Consider the following 13,270-nt stretch of genomic DNA (forward strand, 5'->3'; position numbering starts at 1 on the left):
TGCTGTAGCCTTTAATCATTGTGATCCTTCAGCTTTGAATCTGCAGGATCTCCCCCATCATATGCTCCAGCAGCAGGATCTAGGGCCCCTATATATATGTAGTAGATATGCAGCTTGATCTTCAGGTATGTCCCCTACCAGTTGTATGTACACATGCAAACTCACACTCATACACACACTCATGCACACACACATATGTCCTCTAGACCTTATGCAGATGGCTCTGACTCTGTAGTCTACAACTGGATTGCTTTCTTTTATCTGGGCTGCTTTGTATGGCTTCAGTGGAAGGTGATTCACTTATTCCTGTTGTGAACTGATGTATGAGAGTGGGCTGGTGTCAATGGTAGGTCTACACTACTGAGGTAAAGAAGAATGGAGGGAAAAACAGGTTGTAAAGATGGGACTTGGAGGAAGGGACTGCAATCAGGATATAAAGTAAATAAATGAGTGAAGAATATTGATGTATATGTGTTTATAATAAAATTAACAGCTACAGTATACCTGAGGATCATAAAACTGTACCTGAAATAGGTTAGTGCTAAAATAATGGAAAGCATACAAAATAATATACAACAATTATTCATCATTACATATGTATATACATATACATATAGAAATACATGCACATGTATAAGTACACTTTCACGTATATGTACACATGCAAACACACACTCATACACACAATCACACACACACATATATGTATACACACACACATATATGCAATGTGCTTTAATATGGCCAGCAATTCACATGATGTGAATATTTAGTAATATCATGGTCTCACCACTGTGAAACACAACTATGCTATACTCCAAAAATAGGGCTACAGTGGAAAAAACAAACAAAACCTAGGTAATCCAGATCTTTAAAATTTCACTCTAGTTTTCTTGGATTACCATTATATGTACAGATTATTGTTGGCTAAAACATCAATATCTAAATCAATATCTAAGAAGAAAGAAGGAAAGAACAGTAGAAAGAAATGATTAACTTACTTTAAACTACATTAAAAATCTCCCTTCCCAAATCTTCCTGAAATAGATCAATACATAATCTACTCCACTCCATAAGAATGCAATCCTAGGGTTTCCTGTTAGAGAAATCATCTTTGTAAAGTATTCCCAATTACTGAATAATAATTAGACTTTTGTTCCCAAAGGCAAATTTCAGATCCTCTTACCTTTCTTAAGACATCACTCCCAAATAATGAATCTCTTGAAGTCTGACCCCACAGTACATGTGGATCTATGCTCAGAAATAACCTGTAACTGTCTAAATTATTCATGGAAGAATCTTTTATTATTACTAATACACATATGAGATGTTTTAATAGTATAAAGTTTGGTTCTGGGATCTGTTGCAAGAGGCTAAACAAAGAAAAAGGAGAATTTTAGGTTAGACCATCTTGAAAATAATGTAAGTTAGAAATCTAACTACAAAGAACAAATAGGGTAAATGTTTTGTAGACCAACTCACAGTATAACCAGAATTTAAAAGAAGTAAGAATACATAGCTAGAGTATTACATAAAATATTTTCTGCAAATCACTTTTCTGTACAGAATCACGGAAAAAACATTTTTCAAATTATTTATGAATTTCAGTGTACTAGATGTATGACTGTTACCTACAGAAGCCAGAGGAACATGTCAGGATCCCTGGTAACAGAATGAATGGATATTGTTGCAAACCATGTATGTTTTGTGTGTGAAAACATCCAGTGTTATCAAACAGCAAACCATCTTTCTTGCCACCGTGGGGACACATTTAATATCTAATGTATTATGAATCGACGATACACCCTTATAACAATCTAGAACATAAGGAGCAAAATCACACTCATGACTCTACTCAATGCCCTGGTATTAGAATGAATGAAGATTTTTGAAAACCATGTGTGTTCTGTGTATGAAAACATCCAGTGTTATTAAACAGCAAACCATCTTTCCAACCATAATGGAGTGGAGACACATTTAATATCTAACGTAGTATGAATCCATGTAACACTCTTGTGACACTCTAGAACATAAGGAGCAGAAAGCACACTTGTGACCCTACAAAATGCGATTATAAAAGCTTTGTTACAGCAAGACAGAGATGCAGGGCTCCTGGGTTGCAATGGGAGCTCAAAGCTCTGGTTAAGTATGAAACCATTCTATGTATCACACAGAAAAATGATTCAAAAAAGTCAAAGCTATACCTGATCTAGACTTCTCTAGGTAGTTATAGTTGAGAAAGAAGAATGCAGTAAGAGATTCCTGTTCTAATCAATGACATATATTGACCATGTGAACTATTCACAATACCATGGTAACAATTCTAGGATGCAAGTAACCCACAAGTATTATACACACTTACTTCTTTTAATTTGTCTCACACAGGAACTAAAGCAATACTCTAAACTGACCTGAACACGCGGTGTTACATAGACTGTCTTCTAAATCACGACATTTATAAAGGAGAAGGCTCCCAGGTAAGATTACAGACATGGTTCAACATGCTAGCTTAAGAAATGGGAACGTTTAAAAAGTGACAATACCTGTCTGACCTAAGGAAACCTCTTGGCATAGAACATCATTCCAGCTTATAATCCTGTAAACACAAGCCTCTGTACCTTACAAAAGCATTGCTTCTATATTGGTGCAGTTCCCCAAGTATTTACTCTATCATTACCTTTGAATGGCATTAATTTTTCCAGCCAGAGTTCCATCTGGGATGATAAGCCAATTTTCATAAAAATCCAAGGTTAGTAAGCTTCCATCGATGTTAATAATAAAATCCTTTTTTATTGAAAATAAACAAAAATAGTAATGGTCAATGTACATTGTAGAAAGTACTTGAAAAACATTTTTGTTTAAAATTAGCAGTTTAGACAAGCGATTCTCAACTTGTGGGTCATAATCAATACAGGGTCACATATATTTTCCATATCAGATATTCCATCCATTTTTCTTTATAATCAAATCAGGAGCAAAATTTGAATTATGAAGGGAAGCAAAATGAAGTAATGGTTAAGAGTCACAAAGCCATGAGAAAATATATTAGTGTTACAGGATTAGGGAGGCTGAGAATCATTGGTTGAGATCGTACTTCCCTAAAAGATTCCCAAACTGTCATGGCTCCAGAATCTTGGCTCAAAATTGGAACCTATATGCAGGATCTTATTTTTCTTCTTCCCTAAGACTAGAACCAATGAAGTAGAGTCCTAGTTGCTATAGCAATGAAGTAAACCTACGGTCTGTTCAAATTGCCTCTCCTGGCTTCTAGACTACAACACTCCTTGCAATCATAGATCTCCACTCCACTTCCCATTTTATGTAGTCCTGGCTGACCCAAACTCACAGAGATCCTCCTGCTTCATCTTCCCAGTGTCGGGATTACACACATGTGCCACCATGACTAGAATGTCTCTCCTTGAAATCTGTTTTACATGTTAATGTTGGTGTTGTACATACAGTATACTTAAAGACTGCAATTTGGAGATTTTCTTGTTTATGAAGCTTCCTCTGGACCCTTTCCCTATTTTTAACATGCCTGCCTGTTCACACGGATTTGTAGATGTCTTACCACATGAGTTCCTTCCCCTTTACTAAATCACATGCCCGAGAATCAACTTAATGAAGTGGTGTATGTTGGCCAACAATTAGAGGCCATCGTCCACCATGGCAGGTTGAGCAGCTGTCTACATATTATCCTCTCTGAGAATGCAGAGAGCAATGAATACTTATGCTCCACCCCCTTTCTCTTTATATACAGTCAAGGCCTATTAATTGATCAGTGCTGCTCACTGTTAAGATTTATTGTCCAACTAGCCTGACCCCAGTAATCTCTCAGGGTATCCAGAAGGTTATGTAATCAAGGTGTGGTACATTTCTTCAGGCTCTTCTTTTTTTGTTTTTCTTTGTGGTTTTTTTTTTTTTTTTTTTTGAGACAGGGTCTCACTCTGGACTGAAGTTGGTCTTCACCATGACTTATTCTCTGTCTCCAGGTTGTTAGAATTACAGGGCCTAACCACCATATTTGCCTGGAAATCTCCACAGACCTAAATCTATTTGTTTCTTGGTGATCAAAAAGAGAATCTAACAATGGTCAAGCTAGGCCCAATGTCTTTGCTCCCTTCCTGCTGCCTGCTGATTGGAATGTAGAAATCTCAGCTATCTCTCTGGTACCATGGCTTCCTGTCTTCCCACCCCCCCCATGACAATAATAGACTAGACCCCTGAAAATGTTAAGCCAGTACCAATTAAAAATTTTCCTCTGTAAGTGTTGTCATGGTCACGGTGTCTCTTCATAGCAATAGAACATTGACTACGACACTGGTAGTATGTCTGATCTTAAACAACTGTAAACTCAACCAGGCATGATGCTAGTAGAACATCCAGGTGAGATGATGTTGGGGCTACAAGCTCATAGAGAACCCCAAACAACAGATACCTGTAAGGTCTCATGGGCAGGTCTCTGTTTTCTTTAGTGTCCTCTTTCTGTCTATCTTACTGATTTTTATTCTCCCCATGAACAGAGTGTAAAAATACATTGCCTTTACTTCTAAGTCATCCTTAGCATTCTCTTTAAGGCCTGAGTTTATGGGACAAGGTTTCTTACTAGAATCTTCACCTTTGGTGTACTTCTAATCTCTGGCCTCTTGGGCCCTGAAGAACAATATAAGAACCAGGTTCTCAGAGACTCTCAAAGAGAAGAAATGAAGTCCATGAACTCAGTGAAAATTTTTACCAACCCAAAGTCAAACTGATTCAAATCAACGCTGGCCCACTAAATATCAGATCTTCTTCAAGAGAGAAAGCTCCCAGGACTGGGGACAAAAGTTGAAACTTGAGCTTTTAATCTCATTTCAGATGAAAGCGATGTGGTATGGGAGTCAGAGGCATGAGGGTCTCTAGGTTGTGTTAAGTCTGGGCTGTGCATTGAGAACCTTTCTCAAAAGAACAGCCATAAGGAAGTGACATGGAAACAAGCTGTCATCTCAGGAGATGTCACTTTATATGATTTGGTGACTTAATCCTATGAAAAGAAACTCAGATATGGGGTGACAGTCTAATGGCAGAACCTTGTCTAGCACAGACAAATAGAAGGACAGGAAGGAGAGAGGAAGAAGGGCCAAAGATGAGCGATGATACAGGCATTCAAATGTTAAGAACTGGAGGAAAGCTAGCTGTCCCACACTGTAGCAGTGCTTACAGTTTACTGCAGTTAAGAAACTGGAGATGATTGTCCCTGTGTTGCTGTACAGAAAAGACTGGAACAGTAGCAAAGACAGTGGCTGCGCCCATTTCCTGGGTGCTTTAGAGCAAGACACCTTCTGGAGAGGTTTCCAAATTAAAATGTCCAAGTGGTACTTCTGAGCTTAAAATTTCATAGCTTAGGTAAAATCAGATTTTTCTTATTTCCAAATGAAGTTTTGAAGGTTTTCAAGTTGTTCCTCTAGAGGGTGCCCAAGTGCTTGAATATTCTGACAGTGAATCTCTCCAAATGAAGTTTGGAAGGTTTTCAAGTTGTTCCTCTAGAGGGTGCCCAAGTGTTTGAATATTCTGACAGTGAACCTCCCCAGGCATCTCCTCAGTGGTCAACGTTTAATATGGGAACAGTTAGTTATTTTTACACAGTTCTTTTTGCTTGTGTGTGTGTGAGCTGTCCTTGTCGACAATAGCTTTTTGTTTTCCTCAATGAGGAGTGTTGCTCATTTGTGAGCCTTCATGAACTCAAAGTGAAATGGTTAACAATATTTATCCTGCTAGAATAGGCTGCATCTTTTTCACAACGCATTAAAAAACAACAACAACGATAACAAGACTCTGGCTTTTTCTCTGTGTGTGTGTGTAAAAATCAAACTTTTATTTTAGAATTTATATCAACATCATAAAATATATGTATTGCTGGGGCACATAGTGACAGGGGTATATATATATATATATATATATATATATATATATACACACACATATATATATACACACATATAATATATACAGCATCAGCATTATGCCTTAATTGCCATATAGTCTTTCTCTCTCTCTTTTTTTTTTTATTAACTTGAGTATTTCTTATTTACATTTCGAGTGTTATTCCCTTTCTCGGTTTCCGGGCAAACATCCCCCTAACCCCTCCCCCCCCATTCTTTATGGGTGTTCCCCTCCCCATCCTCCCCCCATTGCCACCCTCCCCCCAACAATCACGTTCACTGGGGGTTCAGTCTTAGCAGGACCAAGGGCTTCCCCTTCCACTGGTGATCTTATTAGAATATTCATTGCTACCTATGAGGTCAGAGTCCAGGGTCAGTCCATGTATAGTCTTTAGGTAGTGGCTTAGTCCCTGGAAGCTCTGGTTGCTTGGCATTGTTGTTCATAGGGGTCTTGAGCTCCTTCAAGCTCTTCGAGTTCTTTCTCTGATTCCTTCAACGGGGGTCCCGTTCTCAGTTCAGTGGTTTGCTGCTGGTATTCGCCTCTGTATTTGCTGTATTCTGGCTGTGTCTCTCAGGAGCGATCTACATCCAGCTCCTGTCGGCCTGCACTTCTTTGCTTCATCCATCTTGTCTAATTGGATGGCTGTATATGTACGGGCCACCTGTGGGGCGGGTCTGAATGGGTGTTCCTTCTGTGTCTGTTTTAATCTTTGCCTCTCTATTCCCTGCCAAGGGTATTCTTGTTCCCCTTTTAAAGAAGTGAACCCCATTTTTAATAGGGTTATTTGTCTCCCTGCTGTCTAACTTCTTGAGTTCTTTGTATATTTTGGATATAAGGCCTCTATCTGTTGTAGGATTGGTAAAGATCTTTTCCCAATCTGTTGGTTGCCGTTTTGTCCTAACCACAGTGTCCTTTGCCTTACAGAAGCTTTGAAGTTTTATGAGATCCCATTTGTCGATTCTTGATCTTAGAGCATAAGCCATTGGTGTTTTGTTCAGGAAATTTTTTCCAGTGCCCATGTGTTCCAGATGCTTCCCTAGTTTTTCTTCTATTAGTTTGAGTGTATCTAGTTTGATGTGGAGGTCCTTTATCCACTTGGACTTAAGCTTTGTACAGGGTGATAAGCATGGATCAATCTGCATCCTTCTACATGTTGACCTCCAGTTGAACCAGCACCATTTGCTGAAAATGCTATCTTTTTTCCATTTGATGGTTTTGGCTCCTTTGTCAAAAATCAAGTGACCATAGGTGTGTGGGTTCATTTCTGATTCTTCAATTCTGTTCCATTGGTCTATCTGTCTGTCTCTGTACCAATACCATGCAGTTTTTATCACTACTGCTCTGTAATACTGCTTGAGTTCAGGGATAGTGATTCCCCCTGAAGTCCTTTTATTGTTGAGGATAGTTTTAGCTATCCTGGGTTTTTTGTTATTCCAGATGAATTTGCAAATTGTTCTGTCTAACTCTTTGAAGAATTGGAATGGTATTTTGATGGGGATTGCATTGAATCTGTAGATCGCTTTTGGTAGAATGGCCATTTTTACTGTATTAATTCTGCCAATCCATGAGCATGGGAGATCTTTCCATCTTCTGAGGTCTTCTTCAATTTCTTTCTTCAAGACTCTGGCTTTTGAGATGACATATACTAATTCACATTGTTTACCTAGCTGTAGTGCTATATGAACACTACTTAAAAGGCAAAATAAACTTGGTTTGTATTTTAAAAAAAAGGTTTCAGAGCTGCAGAGGAACAGCCTTGAAAGATGCTACTGACATGGAGACTCCAGGCTCAATCTCAGCCCATGAAGAAGATAACAGAACACAGAAATCTTCCTGTTCCTGCTAGGGCTGTGGCAGCGCATACGTGCCCTCCTGATGCATGGGGAACTGAGATAGGAGAGCCTGGAGTTTGAGGCTACAAACGGAGGCACTGTGCTTTCTCATTACCAAGCCTAGTATAGGACAAATCAGCACAACTCAGAAATCGGTCTCTCCCGCTCTTGCAGTTGCAAAGGGAAATGGGATGTAGCTTTGGACAGTTCTCAAGTTCCATCTGGGTCTCCCCTCTCCAGCTCTGAGTCCAGTCTCGCCAGTTTGTTGGATGTGAATTCTATGATCCCAAATTAATGTGCAAAATCTTTTTTCCTATAATTTAGCTTTTCATCAAAGCCACTAAGAACCAGAAGCTAAACAAAAAGTCACAGCTTCTTAAGAACTTTTTACTTCTTTTGTTTTCAAGGGCTCAGGTCACCATCAAGGAGACTAAAGCTGGGGTAGGAAGAGCATGAGAATGTCTCAGAGGTATTGGGCCTTTACTGGGAAGATCTTTTCAGATACCCCTGGAATGCTCTGAACTCACAGGCAGGGGATTTAGAGGTGGGACTCTTTATCCTAGTAGCTAGATGTGGAAATGGCACTTCCAAGTCCTATTTGAGGATGGCTTGCCCAGGGAGCTTGGCTCAGTGGAGTGTAGAATGAATGTCACCATGAACAATAATTCTGGTCCAAGTGCAAATGTCTGCATCAAGTTCTCAAAAAATCCTTTTATGGTCCATTTGTTAGGACACACCCTGGTTTGAAACCTTGTTTTGCCTCAGGACCCAAATTCTTAGAAACATGCTAGCTTGCTGCAACACTGACTGGATGCTAAGATTCATTCTTAGGCACTGTGACATTTGAGCCTTTGCAAAATATATTATGTTTATTCACTCCCCCCCCATCTTTGTGTGTGTGTGTGTGTGTGTGTGTGTGTGTGTGTGTGTGCACTTGTGCACATGAATTCCACCGTGCACTGTGTGGCATCAGTGGATAACTTTTGGGAGGAGTTCTGTCCTTTGGACCTGATTCCAGAGATCACACTCAAGTCACCAAGCTTGGTAGCAAGTTCCTTTACCTGATGAGCTTGTTGGTCCAGTCTGACCTTTCACTGAACCCTTAGCCCCTCTTTCCCCATCAGCCACAAGAAAGCAATCTCTGCAGGGTTACTTTTGGTCCTACGTGACTTTCTTAGGTTCCAACAGCTAAACATTTTAATTAGAATTCAACATAGTAACTAAATTGCTAAATTTAATAGGAATTACAGAATGTGGGCTTTTCTGATTCTGTATTGCTTTCCATATTCTTAATTGAGAGTCTTCTATACAGTAAAACAGTCATCATTTGGACCTATTTGGTTTCCTTAAGATATATTTTTAGGAAGATTTTATGAAGTTTGGATGTTTAATTTGCTCCTCAAATACCAATTTTCAAACTAGGAAGTGAGTGTTCTATGAACTTCACATGAGAACTCACTCAATAGATTTTTTTTAAAAACACTTTTGAGTCATTCGAAAGCTGTTTCTACCTCCTTCTTTCCAGGTCTTAGAATTCCTGGGAGGACTTTTGTTTTCCTAATGAGAAAGCAGACTGTGGTGGAGCAGTGGATGCACTGACACTGTCTCTCCTCTTGCTGTGCCTTCCATGCAGATGCCTGAAGCCTTGGAGGAGCTGAATGGTAGAGTTTCCTTGTATCTTCCAGAGGAGAAGAAAACACCATCCAGAATCCTTGTGACAAGCACTCGCTTGCGATTGAGCAAGGGTCATGTTGCCTGTCATCTGAAAAGCAGCAGAGAAGCATCATCATTGTGCCCCCACTCTACAAACAAAATGCAAGTCTCTGGGCATGCTGGTGGCATCCCACACTCCCCCTGACCTGCTGGCTCATCCTGCTGCATAGGACATCATCTGCACTTGGAACTCCTCGGTCTCCACCAATGGTTCTTCAAGTCTCAAGTCATGTACATTTTCAGATCATTGAGCTCCTCTGCAGGATACTGGTGCTACTAAGGCTGGAGACGGTAAGACATGTGCACATCCAGTGTATCCTCAAAGGCTTCAGTCCTTCATGAGTTCTAGGTTATCTTCATGGGGCTCATCTTTCTTGCTATCTTCTATGACCGAGATCTACTCAGACTGCCTTTCTAGCAGATCCTCAATGAGGTTCAGGCTCAAAACAAGAACCAAGGATAGTGACTGATGGTGCTGGAGGATAGCAAACACCCAATAGCCAGCAACATAGAAACTTCGCAGGGCTCTGTGGACTGTGTGGATGACAGTGCACATCCTTTAAATCTAATCTCCATGTTTCAGTGACTTCTGTTTGCTACAGTGAATGGTGTGAGCCTTGTCTAGTTTACTACCAGGCACAGATGGAGTTCTTAGAACTCCCTTTGAAAACATTTAGACATGTGTAGAAATCAGGAAGTAAAGATTGAGTGTTTTGACAGACACGAGTCCTGCCAATGTAACTATGCAAGCCCAGTGTTAACTTCCTCCACGACGTTCACCTTTCCTTCATGTTTATCTTCGGCTTCCTTTGAAGAATGACCTACAGCAAGTAACTTGCCTTCCAAAGCCTCTGACTTACAGATCCACAAAGAAAACTATGAATTTTAGATTTCAAGTACTAAGTATTAGTCAGAGTTCTTCAAAGAAATAAAAGAAATAGAACCAATTGTATATGTCTCTCTCTGCATGTGTGTTCTGTATACACAGTCATATGATGCACAATGTTTTTTTCAATAGTGTATTTCACACTCAAGCTACAAAACTGCCTAGGAACAGTTTTCTCAGTCGGTATTCCAGCCCTTGACTTACATGTAGCTCTCTATGTGTGTCTACTTGTAAAGTCAGTGTTATGTTTGAAAGAAATCTAAAAACTGCAGAGCTCACAGTTGAGATCTAGTCAGCCTGACAGCCTGAGAATTAAAAATGTCACTGACAGATCAATCCCCCAAATCAAGCTAGGAATCAACCTTCACCTATATTCCTCTTTCTATTCAGCCAGCAACTGGCCAGATGTCACACATACATACACACATACACACACACATACACACATACACACACACATACACACACACACACACGCACACACACACAGAGGAGCAGTTATGTCCTTTAGTCCACCATTGTACATGCAAAGCTCTTTAGAACACTCTTCCAGATACTGTAAGACATACTCTTTAGTCAGTTCCTGGGCATCCCATGCTTGACCAAGTTGATGTGCAATTACTAATCACATGATGTTTCCCAAATACAATGGCCTCAAGAACAGGAACTGAAAATTAGCAAAGCTTCATGTCTCAGTTCTAAAGCTGAGGGTATCAATATATTTTCTGTTAAGAAATCCTAGACTACTAAACTTGTACTGAGATGCTGATGCTACAATTAGAAGTGAGAAGAAGTCACTTTTGAATTACAAAATGAGGATTCCAATTTACTAATCCAGATTGATGGTCTAAGTGCAGAAGTAGAGACAGAAAGTCAACCATCCAGTCATATGTCTGAAACACAGAACACAGTAGAACTGCTACCTCTCTCTGTCCAATACTGGAAACAGACAACAAATAAACAAAACTGGTGACTTGAATATGTGGCGAATGAAAGCACGCAGCCCAGAAGTGTAATTGATAAGATACGAAGTTCTAAGAATGTAAGGCTCAGCTCTGGTCTCTTTCTTGTGACAAGTCCACCTTTAAGTAGGGATTACTCACGGAGACCCAAAGCCACCTGTCAGGCAGACAAAGTTCCCTGAACCTGAGATCAGGGTATGCCCTGCTAAAATGTTTGCCCTAAGCAAAAGTCAGGGGCTTCATACTGGCTGTCTCACATTACTAGGATGCATATCCTAGGGTTTGAGGGGTTGTCGTTGAGGAAGTGATGTAGACAAAGCTTGTTCCTCAGAAACTAGACTGTCCACACACCTCTGTGAGAATCCTCTCACGATGCACTACTGAGCTGGGGTGGAGACTAGCCAGATAAAGGCAGATGGGGTTGGGGTGTGGATCTCAAATTTTCTCTGGTATCTATTAAAGTCAGCAGAGTCTTGCCACCATGTACTCATGTAGTGACAAGCTAGAGACAATTATATAGAAATAGTGCCACAGAGGCTCTTGTTATAAGGGGAACATGAAAACAAGGATATAAAAGCATTTGGAAAGTAAACAGTGGAAACAGCATCAGAGCCTGCATATCCTTCTCATTCCCCCATCCACATGGGATGAGATGGTATAAGATGAAGATGCCACTTTGGGAGGCAGCATTGAGGATGCTACTGGCCTGCAGTTTACAGCCTGAAGGAAAACTAGAGAAGTTTCATACCCACTCCATCAATGCTCTGCAGAGTTTAGCAGTGGGGTGGATAGTACTGCTGTGGGAAATGAGCCTGCAGGCTTCATAAGTAAATTCTGCTTGCTTTATTTTGCTAGAAAACCCTCTGCACTCCAGTCCCCAAGCAAAGAAACATAAACAGATAATCCAAACATTTTAATTAAATCAGTTCTTCCTCTCTCTCTCTCTCTCTCTCTCTCTCTCTCTCTCTCTCTCTCTCTCTCCTTTTCTTGGAGGTTGGATTTTTCCGTGATGCACAAACTTTTCCTGAGTAGCCTATAGATCAGCCTGGTTTCTAAGTCAATGCCTATATACCTCTGTATCCAGAGTGCTGGGATTAATGGTATGTTACTATTTCTTGTTCTCTGACACTTTTCATTGTTGTCAAAAGATAAAATAGAATTCATTTTTATTTATTTTTTGAGTGAAATTTTGCTGCCTACCAAAATTTGTTTGCCTTTCAAAGTAGTTTATCAGTAAGTCTAGAATGAAATAAAAATGAATTGCTGAGAATGGGAAAGCTACAGATGCCGTTCCTAGGTTTTGCTTTGATGTTCTACTGGAAATACAATTGTGGTGACGAGAGAACTTACTGGGGCTTCCTTTATTCAGACAGGAAAACCCTAGAAGATCTCAGGGAATTCTGTTTCTTTTGTGTTCAGGAAGGAGAGGTGTCTTATTATCTTTAGTGTGATGTTTTCTACCATTTTGTACAAGGAGCTTTCCTACATGTTGTATTTTGGCTCTCAAGTTGGAGCGTATTTTTACTTAGCATTTGTCCTTGGCAAATGGTGTTTTGTAATTCCTTTTATATATCAGTCTCAACCTTATGTCATAGGATTGTAAGCCTTGTGCCTGACACTTAAAAATGAACACGAAATCCTACTTGTTTTTTAACATTTGTACCAAAACTTAATAATAATTGGTGAATTCCATAGTATGGACCATGCTACAGGACTCTTTGCTAAGTGGTTTCCCATTTAATATTCCAAAGCACTATTTAAATTTGGTGAACGGACAAAGGAACAGGTTTGTAGAGATAACAGTACTTGATTGGCTCACATGGTATAAAAGGAACCAGAATTTTTACTTCCCTTTGATTCATAACCCAGGTCCTAACACTTTTGTGAGCTACATTTTAAAAGGAAAAATTTTGCATTTTTGCCATATATTTGTAAGTGTGTGTTCCTCCAAATTA

At 39.7% G+C, this 13,270-nt stretch overlaps 1 pseudogene; it reads right to left on the reverse strand.

Moving 5' to 3' along the window:
• LOC120099102 (rho GTPase-activating protein 20-like) overlaps nt 1-13,270 on the reverse strand; it is a 316,059-nt pseudogene that overhangs the window by 17,440 nt on the left and 285,349 nt on the right.

Source organism: Rattus norvegicus, chromosome 1 (genome assembly GCF_036323735.1).
Source record: "Rattus norvegicus strain BN/NHsdMcwi chromosome 1, GRCr8, whole genome shotgun sequence".
NCBI classification, from domain to species: domain Eukaryota; kingdom Metazoa; phylum Chordata; class Mammalia; order Rodentia; family Muridae; genus Rattus; species Rattus norvegicus.